The sequence below is a fragment of the Delphinapterus leucas genome, chromosome 13 (genome assembly GCF_059928025.1).
Source record: "Delphinapterus leucas isolate spDelLeu-1000000601 "Yukka" chromosome 13, BTC_Dleu_Yukka2, whole genome shotgun sequence".
NCBI classification, from domain to species: Eukaryota; Metazoa; Chordata; class Mammalia; order Artiodactyla; family Monodontidae; genus Delphinapterus; species Delphinapterus leucas.
This window is the reverse complement of record NC_143141.1, coordinates 5,712,003-5,734,594: the sequence shown is the minus strand read 5'-3', so window position 1 is coordinate 5,734,594 and position 22,592 is coordinate 5,712,003. Positions and strand designations below refer to the sequence as shown.

The 22,592-nt window shown below is 40.7% G+C and overlaps 1 protein-coding gene and 1 non-coding gene across 2 annotated transcripts in view; one reads left to right on the top strand and one right to left on the bottom strand.

Moving 5' to 3' along the window:
• The first annotated feature begins 13,594 nt into the window (after positions 1–13,594).
• Positions 13,595–22,592, top strand: part of IL1R1 (interleukin 1 receptor type 1) — an 87,787-nt gene continuing 78,789 nt past the window's right edge. Inside the window, exon 1 of the mRNA XM_022599025.3 lies at positions 13,595–13,971. The gene's annotated coding sequence lies outside the window, so the exon portion shown is untranslated. The remainder of the gene's footprint in view (positions 13,972–22,592) is intronic.
• Positions 17,708–17,793, bottom strand: LOC115803372 (small nucleolar RNA SNORD86). Its single transcript, XR_004024053.1, has one exon. It is a non-coding gene; the product is annotated as a small nucleolar RNA SNORD86 (small nucleolar RNA).

Sequence of the window (22,592 nt, the reverse complement as noted above, 5' to 3'; positions counted from 1 at the left end):
AGTCAAAAACAGAGGTACACACATATGGAAAACTGATATCTGACAAAGTTTAAAAAGGCAATGGAGACAGGATAGTTTTTTCAACAAATCATGCTGAAACAATTCCACATCCATATGCAAAATAAAAGCACACCCCCCAAAAATCTTTTGATCCATATTTCACTCCATCCACAAAAAGTGTCTCAAAATGGATAATAGAACTAAATGTAAAACCTAAAATGATAAAACTGTTAGAAGAAAATGTAAGAGAAAACGTTGATGATCTTGGGTTAGGCAAAGATATATGTGCAAAAGCTTTGGAGTTTCATTGGGTCCCATTTGTTTATTTTTGTTTTTATTTCCATTTCTCTAGGAGGTGGGTCAAAAAGGATCTTGCTGTGATTTATGTCATAGAGCGTTCTGCCTATGTTTTCCTCTAAGAGTTTGATAGTGTCTGGCCTTACATTTAGGTCTTTAATCCATTTTGAGTTTATTTTGTGTATGGTGTTAGGGAGTGTTCTAATTTCATACTTTTACATGTACCTGTCCTGTTTTCCCAGAACCACTTACTGAAGAGGCTGTCTTTTCTCCACTGTATATTCTTGCCTCCTTTATCAAAGATAAGGTGACCATATGTGCGTGGGTTTATCTCTGGACTTTGTATCCTGTTCCGTTGATCTATATTTCTGTTTTTGTGCCAGTACCATACTGTCTTGATTACTGTAGCTTTGTAGTATAGTCTGAAGTCAGGGAGCCTGATGCCTCCAGCTCCGTTTTTCATTCTCAAGATTGATTTGGCTATTTGGGGTCTTTTGTGTTTCCATACAAATTGTGAAAGTTTTTCTTCTAGTTCTGTGAAAAATGCCATGGGTAGTTTGATAGGGATTGCATTGAATCTGTAGATTGCTTTGGGTAGTAGAGTCATTTTCACAATGTTGATGCTTCCAATCCAAGAACATGGTATATCTCTCCATCTATTTGTATCGTCTTTAATTTCTTTCATCAGTGTCTTATAGTTTTCTGCATACAGGTCCTTTTTCTCCTTAGGTAGGTTTATTCCTAGATATTGTATTCTTTTTGTTGCAGTGGTAAATGGGAGTGTTTTCTTGATTTCACTTTCAGATTTTTCATCATTAGTGTATAAGAATGCCAGAGATTTCTGTGCATTAATTTTGTATCCTGCTACTTTACCAAATTCATTGATTAGCTCTAGTAGTTTTCTGGTAGCAACTTAAAAGCTTTTGCACATCAAAGGAGACCATAAACAAGACCAAAAGACAACCCTCAGAATGGGAGAAAATATTTGCAAATGAAGCAACTGACAAAGGATTAGTCTCCAAAATTAACAAGCAGCGCATGCAGCTCAATAACGAAAAAACAAACAACCCAATCCAAAAATGGGCAGAAGACCTAAAAAGACATTTCTCCAAAGAAGATATACAGATTGCCAACAAACACATGGAAGGATGCTCAACATCATTAATCATTAGAGAAATGCAAATCAAAAATACAATGAGGTATCATCTAACACTGGTCAGAATGGCCATCATCAAAAAATCTAGAAACAATAAATGCTGGAGAGGGTGTGGAGAAAAGGGAACACTCTTGCACTATTGGTGGGAATGTAAATTGATACAGCCACTATGGAGAACAGTATGGAGGTTCCTTAAAAAACCACAAATAGAACTACCATATGACCCAGCAATCCCACTACTGGGCATATACCCTGAGAAAACCATAATTGAAAAAGAGTCATGTACCACAATGTTCACTGCAGCTCTATTTACAATAGCCAGGACATGGAAGCAACCTAAGTGCCCATCAGCAGGTGAATGGATAAAGAAGATGTGGTACATATATACAATGGAATATTACGCAGCCATAAAAAGAAAGGAAATTGAGTTATTTGTAGTGAGGTGGATGGACCTAGAGTCTGTCATACAGAGTGAAGTAAGTCAGAAAGAGAAAAACAAATACTGTATGCTAACACATATATATGGAATCTAAGAAAAAGTAAAAAAGGTCATGAAGTACCTAGGGGTAAGACGGGAATAAAGACACAGACCTACTAGAGCATGGACTTGAGGATATGGGGAGGGGGAAGGGCAAGCTGTGACAAAGTGAGAGAGTGGCATGGACATATACACACTACCAAACATAAAATAGATAGCTAGTGGGAAGCAGCCGCATAGCACAGGGAGATCAGCTCGGTGCTTTGTGACCACCTAGAGGGGTGGGATAGGGAGGGTGGGAGGGAGGGAGATGCACGAGGGAAGAGATATGGGAACATATGTGTATGTATAACTGATTCACTTTGTTATAAAGCAGAAACTAACACACCATTGTAAAGCAATTATACTGCAATAAAGATGTTAAAAAAAAGATATATGTGACTAAAGCACAATCCATAAAAAAAAAGTTGATAAAAAATTAAAAAAACCTCCTGCTCTTCTGAAGACACTCAAGAGAATGAAAAGACAAGCCACAGGAAGCATTTACCAATCTTATACCTGGTAAAGGACTGGAATATACAAAGAACCCTTAAGATACACAGTAAGAAAACAAACTATCCAATTTAAAAATGGGCAAATGATTTAAACAGATGCTTCATCCAGGAAGATGTATGAACGGAAAATAAGCACATGACAAGATGCTTAACATCATTAGTGCTCAGGGAGGAGTCTGTTATAATGGCCAAAATGAAAACGACTAACCATACCAAGTGTTGGTGAGAATGTGGAGGACAGGGAACTCTCAAATAGTGCTGGTGGGCATGTGAAATGGTACAAACACTTCGGGAAACAATTTGGTAGTTTCCCTCAAAGTTCAAAATATGCCTACTATCTGATACAGACATTTTACTCCATACTATTTACCCAAGAGAAATGGAAGCCCACAAAGACTGTATACAAATGTCCAGAGCAGTTTTACTTGTAACAGACCTAAAATGGAAACTCTCCAAATGTCCAGCAACAAGTGAACGTGTGAACAGTGGCACATCCATACGGTGAAATACCACTCAGCACTAAAAAGGAACCAAGTATCCATACATACTACAATATCGATGAACCTTAAATAGTTATGCAGAGTGAAAAAAGACAGACAAAAAGAGCATACATTGTACGATTCCATTCATATAAAATTCTAGAAAATGCAAACTAATCAATGCTAACAGAAAGGCAGATCGGTGGTGGTCCGGGAGGGGCAGAAGGGATGAGTTGCAAAATGGTGTGAGAAAATTTTAGTGGTGATGGGTATATTCATTCTTTTGATTGTGGTGATGATCTCACACGCTTACACATATGTCAAAACTTATCGCATTTTCCACTTCACAGCTGTTTCCCAAGAGTTTAACCTTTGAACTTTATCCTCTCCCTCCACCACAGCGTCCTTTCTTATTGCTACCTCATGAACCAGGTATTTCCTCTGAAAGTCACATATGTACAGTTCTTGCACAGTAGTAGTGATGATGCCATTTTTTATAGTAATAATGGGGGGAAAACGCCCAACCCGACTGCTGTTGCGGTAGAAAGAGTTTGCAGTGATGACAAAGAATGCAGGAAAGGAAGCTGACTTCTCCACTAAGGAGAAAAATTCCACTTGTTTATATTGCTAACCCTAACCCAATAAATTCTGTTTTATCTCATGACATTTCACTACAACAGAGTTTTCTTTTTTCTTTAAAATCAAGAAGACAAGAGAGAAGCAATGATTATGTTTTCATTTTTAAATTATGAAATATTTGAAAATTTTAATGGAATAGAAGTAACATATAAAGGAGTTAAGCTAAAAAACCTGCACCCTTAACAGGTCAATTCTGCTCACAGCCACTTGTCCAGAACTAGTTGGCCCCAAGCATACCACAAGGGAGGTGGTGAAATTTGGGGGGCACGTACACATTTAATAAGCGTGCATTGCCTCTGCCTTGTCATCTCAGTGTGGGCCTCTTCCTGGGCCCTTTATTCTGTTCCTGGTCTGCTTGTATATCCTCACACCAATTCTTTAATTGCTGTAGCTTTATAATAAGTTTTGATAGTTGCTTTATGCAAGTGCCCTGATCTGATTTCCTTTCCCAGTATTTAAAAAAAGCTAGTTTTGGTCCTATCTCTTCAATTTATTTAAAACGAGCCTATACATTTCCATTAAAACTCCTGTAGGATTAAATCATTAATTCTATTAATCAGTTTGGAGAAGATTGAAATCTTTGCGATTACTGTTTCTCTATCAATTTACTTCAGTTTTCTTTAAGGTTTTCCATTAAAGTTATATGATATTTTTCTACAAAGGTATTGCTTGTATTTTTGCCAGATTTATTCCTAGGTCCTTATAATTTTTGTTGCTAATAAAGATTTTACATGTACAGAAATACAACTCATTTTTGGATAGTAGTCTTATAACCAAGAGAGTAATCTTATTTATTGCTTGAAAAATTGGAGAAGTCACCCAGAATATCATTTAGGCAAAGTGTTTTCTTTGTAGAAACAGTTTATTACGTGGATTAATATTGCATGGAACTATTCAGATTTTCTATTTTTTTCTCTAGTCGGTTTTGATAAATCATATTTTTCTTGGAATTTATTCCTTTCATCTAAATTTTCAGGTTTATTGGCTTGAAGTGGTTCTTGGTATTCTCTTATTTTTAGTTCTTGCCATATATATGTATCCCTATTCATTCCTTCATTCCTAATAGTTTATGAAGTTTCTTTTCTTTCATCAGGATTGCTACAGGCCTGTCAATTTTATTAGTCTTTTTTTTTTTTGGCCTGTGTGAGAGCCTTGCTGATCTGCTGTACTTTATTCTGCTTTCCATGTCATTAATGTCTGTTCTCATATTTAATATTTTCTTCTTTTCCTTTCTTTAAATTTTTCTGTGTTCTTTTCCTAATTTCTTAAGTAGGGTGCTGAGCTCATTAATTTTAACCCTTTTTCTAATATATGATCTTAAAGCTAAAAGTGCTCCCTTATATACTGTTAGTTTTTTTGTATACTGTTAGTTTTTTTTTTGTTTTGTTTTTTTTTTTTTCAGTACACGGGCCTCTCACTGTTGTGGCCTCTCCCGTTGCGGAGCACAGGCTCCGGACGCGCAGGCTCAGCGGCCATGGCTCACGGGCCCAGCCGCTCCGTGGCATTTGGGATCTTCCCAGACCGGGGCATGAACCCTTGTCCCCTGCATCGGCAGGCGGACTCTCAACCACTGCGCCACCAGGGAAGCCCCTACTGTTAGTTTTGATATGTAGTTTTTAAAAAGTATAATTTAATTTTAAAGTATCATATAATTTAATTATATAAATATAATTTAATTTAGAAGTGTATATTTACATTTCTGAATATGTGAGTGTCTTTGTTATTCTCTCTAATTTAATTGCACTGTAGTAAGAGTATAGGGTCTGTGTCTGATACCAATAATTTGAAATTTGTTCTAAACTTGTGGCCTAATTTCAGAGTCAATTTTAATAAACAGTGCATGTGTCTTTCTTTTAGTCAGCCTGAATATTTTTAACATTCTTTTACCCCTTACTATGTTTTGATTTCCTTTCAATTGTTTAAAACATGTATATATTTGCTTTATAGTCTATATTTGATCATTCAGTAGTTGAAGGTTTTCTTTTGTCAGCCTGGTTCTCTTGTTTTTTTGGGTTTTTTTCTGTGAATGCTTAATAGCTTATGTGCTTGTATGTTTTAAAATTTTTGATTGTGAAATCATGTTTGTTTGACATCAATCAGTGGAAATTTTTTGAGGTCCATTTCTAGTGTCTTCCTCCAGGGAGTATTTACATTTCCCTCAGCCAGGAGACTTAGGACTACTTTAAATTGCCTTATGGCTTTTCAGAACATATAAAAGTGTGTAAAATCAGGCTCTAACCCCTCACAAAGGTGTGCCAGGAGGCATGTATTTTCATGGGAGATGATAATTCTTTGTCAACCTTCACTTAGAGACAAGACTGAGACAACCAGTTTTCTCTGCTCTTTGTCTCTGGGGTTGTCTTTTATGAGTTCATACTTCTAGAAAGTTTTTATCCTTTCTGTGTTCTGTCTTTAAGTGTGAGATGCTTTTATTCTTACTCTTCATTCCATGTGGTTTAAATTATTTTCCTCAGTCTATTAGCAGAGAGGTTCCTGAGTCCATTTGGTGGAAATCCCTGGTCACTAGCTTTTGATATAAGCCACTAAATACATCAATATTTGCATATAGGCATATAATTTATATTATATATGATTATATATATAATTTCAACCTTCTAGCATATAAAATGTTAATGATGACTGAACAAATAGTTTCTTTTCTTTCCACCTCTTTAGAAGAAAGATTTTTAAGGCAAAGTCAAGCCAATATTCATTGGCTATTTAAAGAACCAAATGTGAAGAAACAATGAAAGTAAAAGAGTTATGATGCCTGTATGGACAGGGTGAGGGGGAGTTAATAATTGTGCCTGGTGATGAGAGTCAGGGGGACATGTGAGTGTGGAGTGAGTCTGTGGGGGGAGCTGGAAGGGGTGCTCAGGTAGCCGAGTTGATTTTGTGCTGGTCCCCCGTACCCTGCTAACATTGGACATACATCTCCCACGTCCTCAGGACAGGATTCTGGCCCACATCCTGCTGTCTTTGACTGCAGGGTTCCAGAAAGCAGGGTTTTCAGAGCTGTATTCTCAGGCCAGTGCAGTACTTGACACCAGGTTGCTATAGAGGAATGTTGAACAACCACAGGGTGGAGTGCCCAGGGAACAGGTAAACTTGTCCTGAGCTGGGACAGGAGCCCGGGCTGGAGATGCAATAGCACCCATCTTCCCGGAGGGGGAGGGTTGAGGCAAAGAGGTGGGAGAAGAGCCTCAGTTGACTTGGCAGGTGTGATTCCTGAGGAGTCGTGGTAGCTAGAAGTTAGGAGGAAGATGAGGATTCAGAACACGGAAGAAATGTTCAGAGAGGGAGACATAAAACCAGGGTAGAAGGAGATTGTTCACTGAGTCGAATGTTCTCAAAAGCAAATTTTGTTTTAGTTGTATTTATGCAGCACATTGGTTTTTTTCGTTTTTTTGTTTTATAAATTTATTTATTTTGGGCAGTGTTGGGTCTTCGTTTCTGTGCGAGGGCTTTCTCCAGTTGCGGCGAGCAGGGGCCCCTCTTCATCGCGGTGCGCGAGCCTCTCACTGCCGTGGCCTCTCCCGTTGCGGAGCACAGGCTCCAGACGCGCAGGCTCAGTAGTTGTGGCGCACGGGCTTAGCCGCTATGCGGCATGTGGGATCTTCCCTTTGTTAACCCATAGCTATGTTTAGACCTTTTTATTTTTATGATTTCTATAATTGAAACAATATTTGCAGTAAGCTGGAAAGTTAACGTGTTTTTTGCTCATGAAATCTTCATCTAGGAGGATATAGGTCTAATAAACATGGGAAATGATGTTTTCTGGCGCCCCCCCCGCCACACACGCACCTCCCAACGCATTTGATGATAAAGGCTGTTAAATTTAAGTGAATCAGCATGCTCTGTGGATTTCCTTGCACTGGATGCAGCGGTGTTTGTGGGCCATTTGAGCGTCAGCTACAGAAGGGGCAAGAGCACATGAGTGTTCCATTACTAGTCACTGAGTCTGAAAAGTCATATTCTGTAGATTTTTAGAGTTTCTATTAGAAAGAATGCATACCTTTGGTAAAATATCTATAGCATGCAGAAAAATGTAACAAAGAAATCAACCCTGTATTATCAACAATTCCTTCCTTTCCAAACAACCACTGTGGGTGCCATGGATGTGTTGTCCATCCAGACTTTTATTTTTAAATTTTTTCTTTAAGTATAGTTAATTTACAATGTGTTAATTTCAAATGTACAGCCAAGTGATTCAGTTATACATGTGTGTGTGTGTGTGTATATATATATATATATATATATATATACACGCACATATATATTATTTTTCAGATTCTTTTCCATTATAGTTTATTATAAAATACTGAGTAGAGTTCCCTGTGCTATACAGTAGGTCCTTTTTGGTTATCTATTTTATATATAGTAGTGTGTATATGTTAATCCCAAACTCATAATTTATCCCTCCCCTCATTTCCTCTCATCCAGACTTTTCAAGTGTAGTGTGTGGATACAGTCTTTTTTCTTTTTAAATGTAAAATGAAAGCAATAGAGTCAAGACTGTGAAAAAGGGGTAATGTGTCAGAATAGGAGGTGATATGCAGTACCTGGCACTAAAGACGATAGTGATAAAAGCCATGTAATAGCATAAAAAACCACTTGTGATGTAATGTTAAATCAGAAGAGATTACAAAGACATATGTGCCTAGAAAAAAAAGAGTAGATGGAAATATTCCAAAATGCCAACAGTGATGGGAATTTGGCTGCAAGATCATGAAGAATGTTTAAGTCTTTTCTTTTTTCCTTCTTATCTTCTGTATCATGGTTATATTTTTCATGACAAAATATTTTAAAATTCTATACTAATTGGAATGTTTCGAACCTTCCCACAAACTTAGTGACACTAGTTAACTTGTGTCAAAGAACAACCAAAGACAGTGTTTTCATGTAAAATTTAATGGCACAGTAAGTTGGGCACATTTATTGGACTGTTACTCATATTTAGAACTTGACACATAGTAAATATATCATCTTACCTTATTAAAAAACAATGAGTTCCTCATTCACTGAAAGAGCTGAAAACCTCACCCAAAGTTCACAGATATATGCAGTGAGGCACTGTGAACAGAGTAACTAAGAAAGGTGTTGAAGTTTGCAGACCTGAATTCTAGTTTTGGATTTATCCCTACTGGCCCTGGTTTCCTGTTTCAACATCTCTGTGGTAGGGTCTATGGTAGGGTCCCTTGGCCTGATGGCTTCCAGGTGTACAGATATCAATCCCCTCGACCTATGGGCAGGGTGGAGGGCTTGGTTGGTCTTCTCTGGCCAAGAGCAGCCCTTGTTCTCATTTTCTCTGAGTGCCATGGTGGGAGAACATTTGGAAAACATTGCTCTGGAGGACAATCTCGAGAGTGGCCGCCCTCCTTGTATGAGAAGCTATACTTCTACCAGGGCAGCTGAATTCGCAGTCTCCCATCACACTTAGGGTTCACAGAGGACATCTTAGTCAATTGAGACCCTAACATTTGTTTGGTTGTGTCCTCCACCCATGCTTTTGCTTTTTGGGTGCCTTGTCCTGTACTTACAAAATGAGGTTTGGGAAGTAAGAATAGGACTTTAGATTTGCCTCTGTTACATTTCCTATTGTTAGATTTGGCCATGGCTCCATCCTCATGGGATCTTTTGGGATCCTGATTTGCTCACTCCGTGAATTCAAAGTCCATTTTAAGTGCTGGTCTCCCATCACGTGGTGAGCTGTGCCCACATGTTGTAGAACTCACTCTGCAGCTCCCAATTCCCTTCCCAATCTCTGGCTTGGGTTTGTGGCCCTCTGTTGTCCTGCACTCATGACCCCTGGAAATATTACCACTTCCACACTCTCTGAGGTTTTTTTGCCCATGCTCACTTGGTAATTTTTTTTTGGCTTCAGATTTCTGTTTTGCTTTTTAATCCTGAATTTGGTTTTTTTGGCAGGGGGGGAATATATCCCTTCCAACCACCCTTACCTCCTCTACTCTTGACTTGCTGTAGCTGGAGGGTGACCGTGAACTTGTCCACATCCATCCTAGCTGCCACTTTCCTGGGAGGGAACAAGTATGGCACCCGAGGTTGTCCACTGGTGACCACTCTTCACATTAACCCATTTGTCATGGAGTATGGGCGTTTAGGAAGGTGTCCAACTCTACTGAGTGTATTCTTCATCTTGCTCACAAGAAAGAGGTTTGAAATGCTTTCGTGAAATCCTGATTCATTAAATTCTCAGTATTCTGCCTAATCTCCACCTCTCTGACCCCATCAAATACAAGATTAAATGAGCTTCACCAGACTTCGTTCATTCTTAGTCACTTCATGCTTTCTCTTAGTGATCATGGCTTCATTAAGTGCTAAAGACGATCACTGTAATAATTCATCTAGAATCTTTCCTGTTCACTAATCTGTGCTTGCACAACCCCTCAGACCCAGTGATGGATGTGGGAGCTGTCTGGAGGTAGGCAGTATTAAGGGTTAAGTATTAAGTATTCTCCTAAGAGGCTTGGAAGGAAGCTGGAAGACAGAGTGTGACTTAGTGGTCTGGGAGAGTCATGGAGATGATCTGGTCTGTTTATGTGTCATTGCCTGGAACAGGAGTGGAATCAGCCAGATCCCCCCGGGTCATAACCACAAAGGTCACAAGGCAGCCATTGTGTATAGCATGTTAACTCTTCAGCTGAAAGGGATAAGGGTTAAACTAACAAAATGTGCCCCTGGAAGGCACTTCAGAGAACATTTAGATCAGTGTTCCTCAAGCTTTACCGCTCACACGGGTCACGTGGGGACTCTTATTAAAATGCTGATTCTGGGGCTTCCCTGGTGGCGCAGTGGTTGAGAGTCCGCCTGCCGGTGCAGGGGACATGGGTTCGTGCCCCGGTCCGGGAGGATCCCACATGCCACGGAGCGGCTAGGCCCGTGAGCCATGGCCGCTGGGCCTGTGCGTCCGGAGCCTATGCTCCGCGGTGGGGGAGGCCACAGCAGTGAGGCCCGCGTACCGCAAAAAAAAAAAAAAAAAAAAAAAAAATGCTGATTCTGATTCAGTTGTTCTGGGGTGGGGCCTGAGAGTCTGCATTTCTAGTGCATTCCTTGATGATGTCTCTGGACTGTGGCCACACTTTGTGTAGCAAGGATTTAGATTATACTGTATGTTTTTCCAGATGTAGAAACTGAAGTGCAGAGAGGTGAAGTGGTTTCCCCAAAGCCACATCCATGAAGTTAGAGCAGCCTCTTTCATCCAGGTCTCCTGGGGCCCAGGTCAGTGTCTAACTACAAAATTAATTACCAAATTGCTGGACCTAGTAAAGCAGGGTTTACCACCCTTTCTTAAGGACCTGTAGTATGTGACAGGACAGGCAAGGTCAGATTCCAGGTATGGACATGCTTGCCTGAAGGCACACACGCAAGCACACACATGCACACATATGCACGTGCATGCACACACACACACACGTTGTATGTGCTTTGCATTCTCCTTTCTCATTGATTATGATGTGTAGGAAACACATGGATTAAGGAAACACATGGAGAAGTGGGTTACAGTCATATTAAAGATATTCTTAAATGCAGATCCATTCTGAATGTGCAAACTTTTCCATAAAAATATTACGGGAAAATATGTGAGCTATTTCTGACCTATTAAGTATAAATACAGATGTTTCGGAGTTCTGTAAAGACCATGTCGCTTATAAAATCGCGTCATAATGACGTCTTCTGAGAGTTTCCATGGTAAAATCTGCGGGCTTGGCTCAGTGAGTGCTGTGCTCCAGACTTTGTAAAGGACCTTGGAGTTTGGAGATTTTCCATGAACTTCTGGTACTGAATTTTTATTGCCAACTCTGACAATTTGTTTTCCCTGAACTCTGTCGGGTGGGACTAAGCAACTGACAAAACCCAGGCAGGAGTGTGTGTGTGCATGTGTGTGCATGTGTGTCTCCTTGTTGAGAAGCGGGAAAGAGGAAGGGAGACATCTAGAGTGGAAAAGAGGGTCAGAAAAATCCTGGAAACAAAATCTTTCCTCTCCACTAAATGTTCAGTAAGGATAAACTGATTAGGGAAAACTTGGGAAAACAAACTCCTGTTTTGGGGCAAATACCTAGGGTGGGTTAAGCCTGCTGGTGTCTTGTCCATGGCCTCCCTATCAACTGGGTAGTAAGTTTCTTGGGGACAAAAGCTGTGTTTTCCTGATCTTTTGTTGTTGTTCTTCCAAAGAGCATTGAGAGGGTCTTGCCTTCAGTGGAAGCCAGAAACATCTCTTCAGTGAAATATCATTCACCTTCCAGCATGAGTAGCACCTGGCCAGCAACGTGGGCGGTACTAGTGTGTTTCTAAGGGTCTAACAGCTCAGATCAGCAAGGCTGCCCCTGGAGCTGCGGGTGGGTTAGGCTCCAGAGGCCTCTGCTACTCCACATTGGAGGAAGCGTGGAAAGTTCCCCCGGCCCCCCGACCTTTGAGGGTATCTCAGCTTTTTCAGTGAGGTTATGTCTTTAGCAGTCTGTTGATGCACCAGATGGCCTAGGCCTGAATAGTCACGTGATAGGTAGGTTAAAAATGTCAGCAAAACCTCTACAGGAATGTTGCCTTAACCTCAAGACCATTCTGCTCATTCTTAATGTTGAAAGTCCTGTCTACCACTCAGGTGGAAACATTTGATCTCTCAATTAAAGCTCATTAGTCTCCCAATTAGTCACAGCTACTTATAATCATTTAGCATTGGAAAACATTCTGGGAGGCCCTCTGGAAAGGATACCGAGAAGGGTGAGGAAATTGCACTCCCCCTGAGTACATACTCCCTGTTCACAAATATTGATAAATAGCACAGGTCCCTGGAAAGACTCAAAGAGCAAGGCCAGGTTGGGTTCCACCCGGGCTCCACCCTGCCTGGCTGAGGGAATCTTGGGGAAAGTACTTACCTTTTCCATGCCTCAATTGCCTTATCTGTAAAATGGGCTTAAAGAATTTAAAGTTCCTGGAAAAACGCCTGATACATAATAAGTGCCCACCCTTGCTGTCTGTGTTATTATCATGGAGAGAAGACTTGGATTCAGAGCAGGGAGCGTCACCCCAGGATGCAGTAGGGGGTATGCATGAGCGAACGGTGGTGAAGACCGGAAGTGCGGGGAGGGGGACGAAGAGGAGGGGGACGGAGTGTTGTGCGTGTTGTGACATCACGTTCAAGAGAAGGGGAGACGGGGCAGGGTGGTGGCTGCAGAGCACGTGCAAACACAGGTTTGAACGTTGTCTTCTGGAGAGAGTGGTGGCCCATCCAGGTTGGCGCGGGGGGTTCTTTTAAAGGGCAGTGGGACAAGGTGGAAAGGTATGCGGAGGTAGCTGCGGGAGGGCCTTGGATGCCAGGAGAGGAGCTTTGGCCATTTTGGTCCTTGCGCTGCAGACTTTGAGTACAGCTGATAGGCGGTGCCCGTGCTGTGTTGAGAACATGAATCTGGATGCGGGGTGCAGGAGGGGCCGTGAGAGAGAAACAGAAGAGGGATTCAGCAGCACAGTCTCTCGGGGATGGATCAGGCCGCTGCGAGTGGAAGCCAGAAGCTCTGGCTACATTTCCTCGAATCCTCCCTGCCCGGATGGATTTTGAGCCCAGGGGTGACTCTTGGGTCTCCTCGCCTCCGGGATGCTGAGAAGAGATCCCTGCAGTGTCCCCAGGGCAACATGGCAGGTGCGGTGGGCACAGTAGGAAGAGGCCCTGCGTCTGAAACATGCAAAGACCTGAATGAAAGGTCCTGCAGCATCGCCGGGAGCTCCCATCTGTGGATGTCATTACAGGAGGCTTGGGAGGTTGGCAGAAGAGGGAGGGCATAGGAGACCCCAGGCCTGGCCTGGCCTGGTCCAGATTCTGATAACAGGAACTGTGACAGACGAGATATCTGTGGGCCAGCCTTGCCCAGGTTTATGGCTCAGTCATTTGAGAAGAGAGACACAGCCTGTGAACTGTTAGGAGTGAATGCTCAGTGGAGAGTGTGGTATTTCGAAAGGGCTTGGCACGTTTTCTGAATGTTTCTGGCTGCCTGCTGGGCTCAGAGTTTCCTGTTTCTAGTTCCCCACATGTGTCACAGCTGAGGATTAAAGCCCTAAGAGGCATCACCGGAGCCCACTTTCTCCTTTCTCTCAGCCTCTGCACAGCTGGGTCTCCTGACAAGCTGTGAGGCATCCCTCTCCTACGTACAGACCAGACCCAAAGCTCTTTGGGAAAGAAAAGTGCAATTAGCAACTCCATCCAGGACTGACTTCTAAATGCACTTTTGTTTTTAATAACCACCATCAACTCAGCGGGCTCCAACCAGGGACAGAAACCCTGCGGGCTGACCCTGACTTACCACCTCCCTTGGGGCCAGCCGTTCCCAAAGCCTCCAACCATAAGGAAAGGGGACGGTAAGATGATTGATTTGCACTTTGGTTTTCGTTTCTGTATTTTTTTCCCCTCCTTTTCCCTTTGTTTACTTATACACTGATGAAGTATTTAAGAGGGGCAAATGGAATCTGATAAAACTGACAATGTCATGCTGTTTGTTTAGACAAGATTTGAAGGATTTCTTGGAGTTATGTGGCTCTGTAGCCATATTTAACCCTAAGTGTGTCTGTGAGCCCTATTAAAAGATCACCTATGATTACATATGTTTTATTCCATGGAAGATTAACTATGAAATATGTGGGAGATATATTTTATGACTATATACTACCCATAAGGCATCAATAGTTATGTGTCTTTTGGTAAATCACGAGGTTTAGCTGAAGGATGTTGTAAAGTTCTTTTAAAATGCTGTAGTAGATGTTAGAATTAAGACATTTTATGACTTTCCTTCATGCTTCCACAGTTCTAGAGGGGCATAACCTGGGCCTGTGTTTGGCTGACGGCATTGCATTGCTATAAACAGATATCACCGATTGCATTTAAAATTATAATATATTGTTTTAGCAAGATTTGTGTATGCTTCCTTCCATAAGAGCTTACAATGGAATCTTTTTTTTTTAACGTCTTTATTGGAGTATAATTGCTTTACAGTGGTGTGTTAGTTTCTGCTTTATAACAAAGTAAATCAGCTATACATATAACATATATCCCCATATCCCCTCCCTCTTGCAACTCCCTCCCTCCCTCCCTATCCCACCCCTCTAGGTGGTCACAAAGCACCGAGCTGATCTCCCTGTGCTATGCGGCTGCTTCCCACTAGCTCTCTGTTTTACATTTGCTAGTGTATATATGTCCACGCCACTCTCACTTCATCCCAGCTTACCCTTCCCTCTCCCCGTGTCCTCAAGTCCATTCCCTATGTCTGCATCTTTATTCCCGTCTTGCCCCTAGGTTCTTCAGAACCTTTTTTTTTTTTTAGATTCCATATATATGTGTTAGCATACGGTATTTGTTTTTCTCTTTCTGACTTACTTCACTCTGTATGACAGACTCTAGGTCCATCCACCTCACTACAAATAACTCAATTTCATTTCTTTTTATGGCTGAGTAATATTCCATTGTATATATGTGCCACATCTTCTTTATCCATTCATCTGTTGATGGGCACTTAGGTTGCTTCCATCTCCTGGCTATTGTAAATAGAGCTGCAGTGAACATTGTGGTACATGACTCTTTCTGAATTATGGTTTTCTCAGGGTATATGTCCAGTAGTGGGATTGCTAGGTCATATGGTAGTTCTATTTGTAGTTTTTTAAGGAACTTCCATACTGTTCTCCATAGTGGCTGTATCAATTTACATTCCCACAAACAGTGCAAGGGGGTTCCCTTTTCTCTACACGCTCTCCAGCATTTATTGTTTCTAGATTTTTTGATGATGGCCATTCTTACTGGTGTGAGGTGTTACCTCATTGTATTTTTGATTTGCATTTCTCTAATGATTAGTGATGTGGAGCATCCTTTCATGTGTTTGTTGGCAATCTGTGTATCTTCTTTGGAGAAATGTCTATTTAGGTCTTCTGCCCATTTTTGGATTGGGTTGTTTGTTTTTTTGATATTGAAGCTGCATGAGCTGCTTGTATATTTCGGAGATTAATCCTTTGTCAATTGCTTCATTTGCAAATATTTTCTCCCATTCTGAGGGTTGTCTTTTTGTCTTGTTTGTGTTTTCCTTTGCTGTGCAAAAGCTTTTAAGTTTCATTAGGTCCCATTTATTTTTGTTTTTATTTCCATTTCTCTAGGATGTGGGTCAAAAAGGATCTTGCTGTGATTTATGTCATAGAGTGTTCTGCCTATGTTTTCCTCTAAGAGTTTTATAGTACCTGGCCTTACATTTAGGTCTTTAATCCATTTTGAGTTTATTTTTGTGTATGGTGTTAGGGAGTGTTCTAATTTCATTCTTCTACATGTAGCTGTCTGGTTTTCCCAGCACCACTTACTGAAGAGGCTGTCTTTTCTCCATTGTATATTCTTGCCTTCTTTATCAAAAATAAGGTGACTATATGTACATGGGTTTATCTCTGGGCTTTGTATCCTGTTCCATCGATCTATATTTCTGTTTCTGTGCCAGTACCATACTGTCTTGATTACTGTAGCTTTGTAGTATAGTCTGAAGTCAGGGAGCCCAATTCCTCCAGCTCTGTTTTTCTTTCTTAAGATTGCTTTGGCTATGTGGGGTCTTTTGTGTTTCCATACAAATTTTTTGTTCTAGCTCTGTAAAAAGTGCCATTGGTAGTTTGATAGGGATTGCATTGAATCTGTAGATTGCTTTGGGTAGTATAGTCATTTTCACAATGTTGACTCTTCCAATCCAAGAACATGGTATATCTCTCCATCTGTTTGTATCGTCTTTAATTTCTTTCATCAGTGTCTTATAGTTTTCTGCATACAGGTCTTTTGTCTCCTTGGGTAGGTTTATTCCTAGGTATTTTATTCTTTTTGTTGCAGTGATAAATGGGAGTGTTTCCTTAATTTCTCTTTCAGATTTTTCATCATTAGTGTATAGGAATGCAGGGCATTTCTGTGCATTAATTTTGTATCCTGCTACTTTGCCAAATTCATTGATTAGCTCTAGTAGTTTTCTGGTAGCATCTTTAGGATTCTCTATGTATAGTACCATGTCATCTGCAAACAGTGACAGCTTTAATTCTTCTTTTCCGATTTGGATTCCTTTTATTTCTTTTTCTTCTCTGATTGCTGTGGCTAAAACTTCCAAAATTATGTTGAATAATAGTGATGAGAGTGGACAACCTTGTCTTGTTCCTTATCTTAGAGGGAATGGTTTCAGTTTTTCACAACTGAGAATGATGTTGGCTGTGGGTTTGTCATATATGGCCTTTATTATGTTGAGGTAAGTTCCCTGTACACTTACTTTCTGGAGGGTTTTTATCATAAATGGGTGTTGAATTTTTTCGAAAGCTTAAACCATTAGCCAGACTCATCAAGAAGAAAAGGGAGTAGACTCAAATCAATAGAATTAGAAATGAAAAAGGGGAAGTAACAACTGACACTGCAGAAATACAAAGGATCATGAGCGACTACTACAAGCAACTGTATGCCAATAAAATGGACAACCTGGAAGAAATGGACAAATTCTTAGAAAAGCACAACCTTTTGAGACTGAACCAGGAAGAAATAGAAAATATAAACAGACCAATCACAAGCACTGAAATTGAGACTGTGATTAAAAATCTTCCAACAAACAAAAGCCCAGGACCAGATAGCTTCAGAGGTGAATTCTATCAAACATTTGGAGAAGAGCTAACACCTATCCTTCTCAAACTCTTCCAAAATATAGCAGAGGGAGGAACACTCCCAAACTCATTCTACGAGGCCACCATCACCCTGATACCAAAACCAGACAAAGATGTCACAAAAAAAGAAAACTACAGGCCAATATCGCTGATGAACATAGATGTAAACATCCTCAACAGAATACTAGCAAACAGAATCCAACAGCACAATATAAGGATCATATACCATGATCAAGTGGGGTTTATCCCAGGAATGCAAGGATTCTTCAATATACGCAAATCAATCAATGTCATACACCATATTAACAAACTGAAGGAGAAAAACCATATGATCATCTCAGTAGATACGATGGACTCTTAAATGCTTGAGCGTGGTTGTTGTTGTTGCTGTTTGTTTTTATTTTTATTGGGCTCTGGAAACTTATTCCCTTTGCTGGGCCTAGGGAATCACTCAGACACTAGGACTGGCCATCACCCCCAGAGCAGAGGCCTGTATAGCTCAGGGAGCCCTGGTCAGCCATCACTGTTTTGAGCATGCTTTTTCAGAGGCTTTGAAAATGTTACATCTGGAGTTGCAAGGAAGACTGTAGGCTCTCAGGGTTTGTTCAACATTGCCTTGTATTTCTTATTGGACACCCTTGACCTCTCTATGTTCTATAATAATGTTGTGTGAAAGAATAAGAAAATAGGACAGAATCTGAGATATTAAAGAAAGGGAGGAAGAAAACAAAAATGAGGTTAAGCATTCAATTCAATTCAACTTACAACTTCCTCGTGCTCTTATGCCACATGTGACTTTGCACTGTGGGTGTGAGGGTGTGAAGGGCTGGATGGTGGGAAGGACATTTCAAAAGGTGCAGTGAGTGACTAGCTGGTTTGGTGAATCACCATGTCCACCCACAGGCAACTGGAGGCCACCATGTGTGTGCTGGGGGCCGGGGGGAAATCTGTGCTCACTGAAAACGTGTGGATAGTTGGGGAAAGGGAGGAGACATACCATCAGGAAGGAGTAGGGACACTTCTCAAGATGAATTTGATCTTCCTAATAGTGATGATGAATTTTATTTTATTTTTATTTATTTATTTAGAAATGTATTTTTTAGAGTTTCTTCAACATTTATTCCAATTTGCTTTATATTATTATACTTCTAATAGTTTTCCACAGTTATTTAAATTTAAAAGTTAACTTATAAATTAGAGCATTTTATTTTTTAAAAAATTTTTATTGGAGTATAGTTGATTTCATGTTGTGTTAGTTTCAGGTGTACAGCAGAGTGAATCAGTTATACATACATCCACTCTTTTTTAGATTCTGTTCCCATAGAGGTCATTACAGAGTATTGAGTAGAGTTCCCTGTGCTCTACGGTAGGTTCTTATTATCTATTTTATATATAGTAGTGGGTATATGTCAATCCCAATCTCCTAACTTATCCCTCTCTCCTCCTTCCCCCCAGTAACCATAAGTTTGTTTTCTACATCTGTGGCTCTATTTCTGCTTTGTAAATAAGTTCATTTGTTACCTTTTTTTAGATTACACATATAAGTGATATCATGATAAAAATGTATTTTTTATTGAAGTGTTGTTGATTTAGAATGTTTCAGGTGTACAGCAAAGTGGTTCAGTTATACACATATGTCTATTCTTTTTAAATTTCTTTTCCATTATTGGTTATTACAAGATATCCAGTATAGTTCTCTGTGCTATACAGTAGGGCCTTGTTGGTTATCTATTTTATATATAGTAGTGTGTCTCTGTTAATCCCAAATTCCCAGTTTATCTCTTCTCCCCCACCACCTTTCCCCTTTGGCAACCATAAGGTTTTTTTCTATGTAAGTCTATTTCTGTTTTGTAAATAAGTTCATTTGTATCATTTTGTTTTTAAGATTCCACATATAAGTGATATCATATAATATTTGTCTTTCTCTGTCTGACTTTACATAGTATGATAATCTCTAGGTCCATCCATGTTGCTGCAAATGGCATTATTTCATTCTTTTCTTATGGCTACGTAATGTTCCATTGTATAAATATACCACATCTTCTTTATCCATTCATCTGTCGACGAGTAGTGATGAATTCTGAAAGATGCTTATGGCCTGTCTCTACTCAACATTCAGTTGTTTTTTTTAATTTATTTAATTTATTTATTATTTTTGGCTGCATTGGGTCTTCGTTGCTCTGCACGGGCTTTCTTTAGTTGCAGCGAGCAGGGGCTACTCCTTGGTGCGCTGAGCGGGCTTCTCATTGCGGTGGCTTCTCTTGTTGTGGAGCATGGGCTCTAGGCACGTGGGCTTCAGTAGTTGTGGTTCAAGGGCTCTAGAGAGCAGGCTCAGTAGTTGTGGCACGTGGGCTTAGTTGCTCCACGGCATGTGGGATCCTCCCGGACCAGGGCTCGAACCCGTGTCCCCTGCACTGGCAGGCGGACTCCCAACCACTGTACCACCAGGGAAGTCCCCACATTCAGTTTTTAATCTTTAACCTACAAACCCTTTTGGGCACTGTTAACTTGCTGAGGAGAGAAACTCCACAGGCGAGGTCACGGAGTGGCTCTGATCCACTTCTGAAATATAGCCTTTAAAAACGTACACAGACAGCACATGCTCATGGTCAAAAATAAAATTAAAAAAGAATACATAGAGGGCTTCCCTGGTGGCACAGTGGTTGAGAGTCCGCCTGCCGATGCAGGGGACACGGGTTCGTGCCCCGGTCCGGGAAGATCCCACGTGCTGTGGAGCGGCTGGGCCCGTGAGCCATGGCCGCTGAGCCTGCGCGTCCGGAGCCTGTGCTCCTCAACGGGAGAGGCCACAACAGTGAGAGGCCCGCATACCACACACAAAAAAAAGAATACATAGAGATAAATGAAAAAGGTGAAACATAAAAACCTAACATTGTGAGATAAATACTGTTAGTATTTTGGTGGGTGTGGTTTTCTCTGAACACGTTTACATTTTTGACAAAACGTGCTTGTGCTGTACATGTTTTATCACCTGCTTTTCCCTTTCAGCAATATGCTGTGAGCGCTTTACCATGCTAATGTATTTCTTCCTACAAAAGCTTTTTAATCACATTACACAGATGATTTGTTAAATCATGTTGGTATATTTGATGTTTTTCTTTTCTATTATTAACATTCCCCAAACTAACATTCCTATAGGGAAACCTATGCCTCTCTTCCTGATTATTTCCTTGGAATAAATTCCCGGAGGTCAAAGGGCACGAGCATATTTGAAGCTCTTGCTTCTGTTACTAAATTTTTCTAGGAAAGTACTAGTCATGTATACTCCCTCCAGCACGGCATGGACACCCTTTTTGCACACTTTCACCAGCACTGGGTTTTTCACCTTTTTTTTTTTCTAAAGTGTACTAACCTGGTAACTGGCCAAGAGTATTTTGTTGTCTTAATTTGCTTCAAGGACACTTTTTGTGAAACCTTCTGGCTTCCCATTCTGCCCCTTTAGGTTCAGCTTCTTGTCTTTCTTTGGTTACATTATCAAACCAATCCTCTCTCACAGTAACTTTTGCCAACCTAATTTCTGAGGCCTTTGACCTCATTTGATGTCTCTCAGCAAGTCTGCCCAGAGTGTGTGGGAGTCAAATGCTTTTGCTCTGACTTTTTATTTACCGTTTGAACAACTGAGCGCAAACCTCAGTCTTTATGATTTTATCTCCTTTTATCTCTACAATTTAGAGGTAAAAGGACTGACTTTCCACTCCACCACATGATCCTACTGGGAAGATAAAGAGAAAAGATAGAGGAATGTTCTTTAAATAGAAAGAAAGTAAAAATACCAAATGGTACTATTACTAGTGTTAATATGAAGTTTACTTGTATTATAGCCTTACCTTATAGAGTATCTAGTTTTGGGAGAGCTGTGTGCTGACATTTTGACAATGTCTTCTAATTCTAAACTTGGAAGGTTGTGCGTGTTACAACATGTTTCTTGGTTCCTAGATTCAGTAGCACATGGACATACTTTAGATTAAAAACAGGTTTTATTTTGTTGCTTCTTTATCTCACCTGCACATGGGATAATATGCCATTCTTCTCATATTGCATTTTCACCATCCACTTGCTTTACTCTGATCCCCAGTGAGAGCTTCTGAAAGGTAGGGACTGGTTTTATGTGTTTCTCTCTCTCCTGGGCCTGGTTTGGGGCCTGACACCCTGTGAGGGCTTGACGAACGTTTATCGCATGAGTCAGTGGAGGGGAGCTAGGAACGTTTTTACCCAACTCTGCAGGGAAATGAATATTCCCAAAAGGAATTACAGAGGATTTAAAAATGGAGCTTCATCTGGGACATATTGTTTTCTTGGTTTAGTTTAGTGTGGGTTGGTTTCTGTTTCTACCGAGTAAGACTTTAAAGCTCTTAATGGATGTTAAGCAAATGAATACAAACCCAGGGTAGACTCAGGAAAACGGAGATCGCAGCTTTTGTAAGTGCAAGTCCCATGGACTTGGTATGTATGGAAAGCTTTGCAGGAGGTACAGAGTTTCACTCTGACCCTCAGCTCGTGGTCGGTTGTTAAAATTGGGGTCAAATGAACATTTCGCAATCGTTTGAACCTGGTATTGAATAAGTAATGATGATGGCAAATAACCAACAGAGCACTTTCTACATGTGAGACCTGCTTCTAAGTGCCCTGTGTACGAGGTAGTCTTTATTATTATCTTACTTTGCAGACTAAGAAATGTAAGTGCAGGGACATGATTTGCCTAAAGTCACATCAGTACTTAGTGCACGGCTGGGCTTCATGACACGGTCTCTAGCGAGAATAAATGAATAAAAACACATAGCTTGCATGCTTTTGAATAGATGACACACCGTTTAAAAGGCTTTAAAAAGGTTATTCAGCAAAGTCTTTCCCTCTTTCTCACCAATACGTTGATAGTTAATAGTTTCTTCCACCTCTTTGACACTGTGTTAGTCAGGGTCCTCTCTCTGGAGAACCAATAGGAGATTGATATACATGTAGATATGTAGGTATCGATGTAGCTATATCAGTCTCCTCTTGGTTATATATGTGTCTATCTGTCTATATGTATCTGTCTAGGAATAGACTTATTATAAGGTGTGGATTGGCTTATGCCATCGTGGAGGCTTGAGAAGTCCCAGGATCTGCCATCTGCAAGCTGTAGACCAAGGAAAGCAGATGGCGTAGTTAGAAGGTTGAGAGTTAGAGAGCAATGGTGTAGACACCTGTCTCGTCTGAAGGCCTAAGAACCAGGAGTGCCAAGGGCAGGAGAAGACCGACATCCTCACTCAAGTTGTCAGGCAGAGTTCATTCAACCTTCCTCTACCTTTTTGCTCTATTTAGGCCCCCAAAGG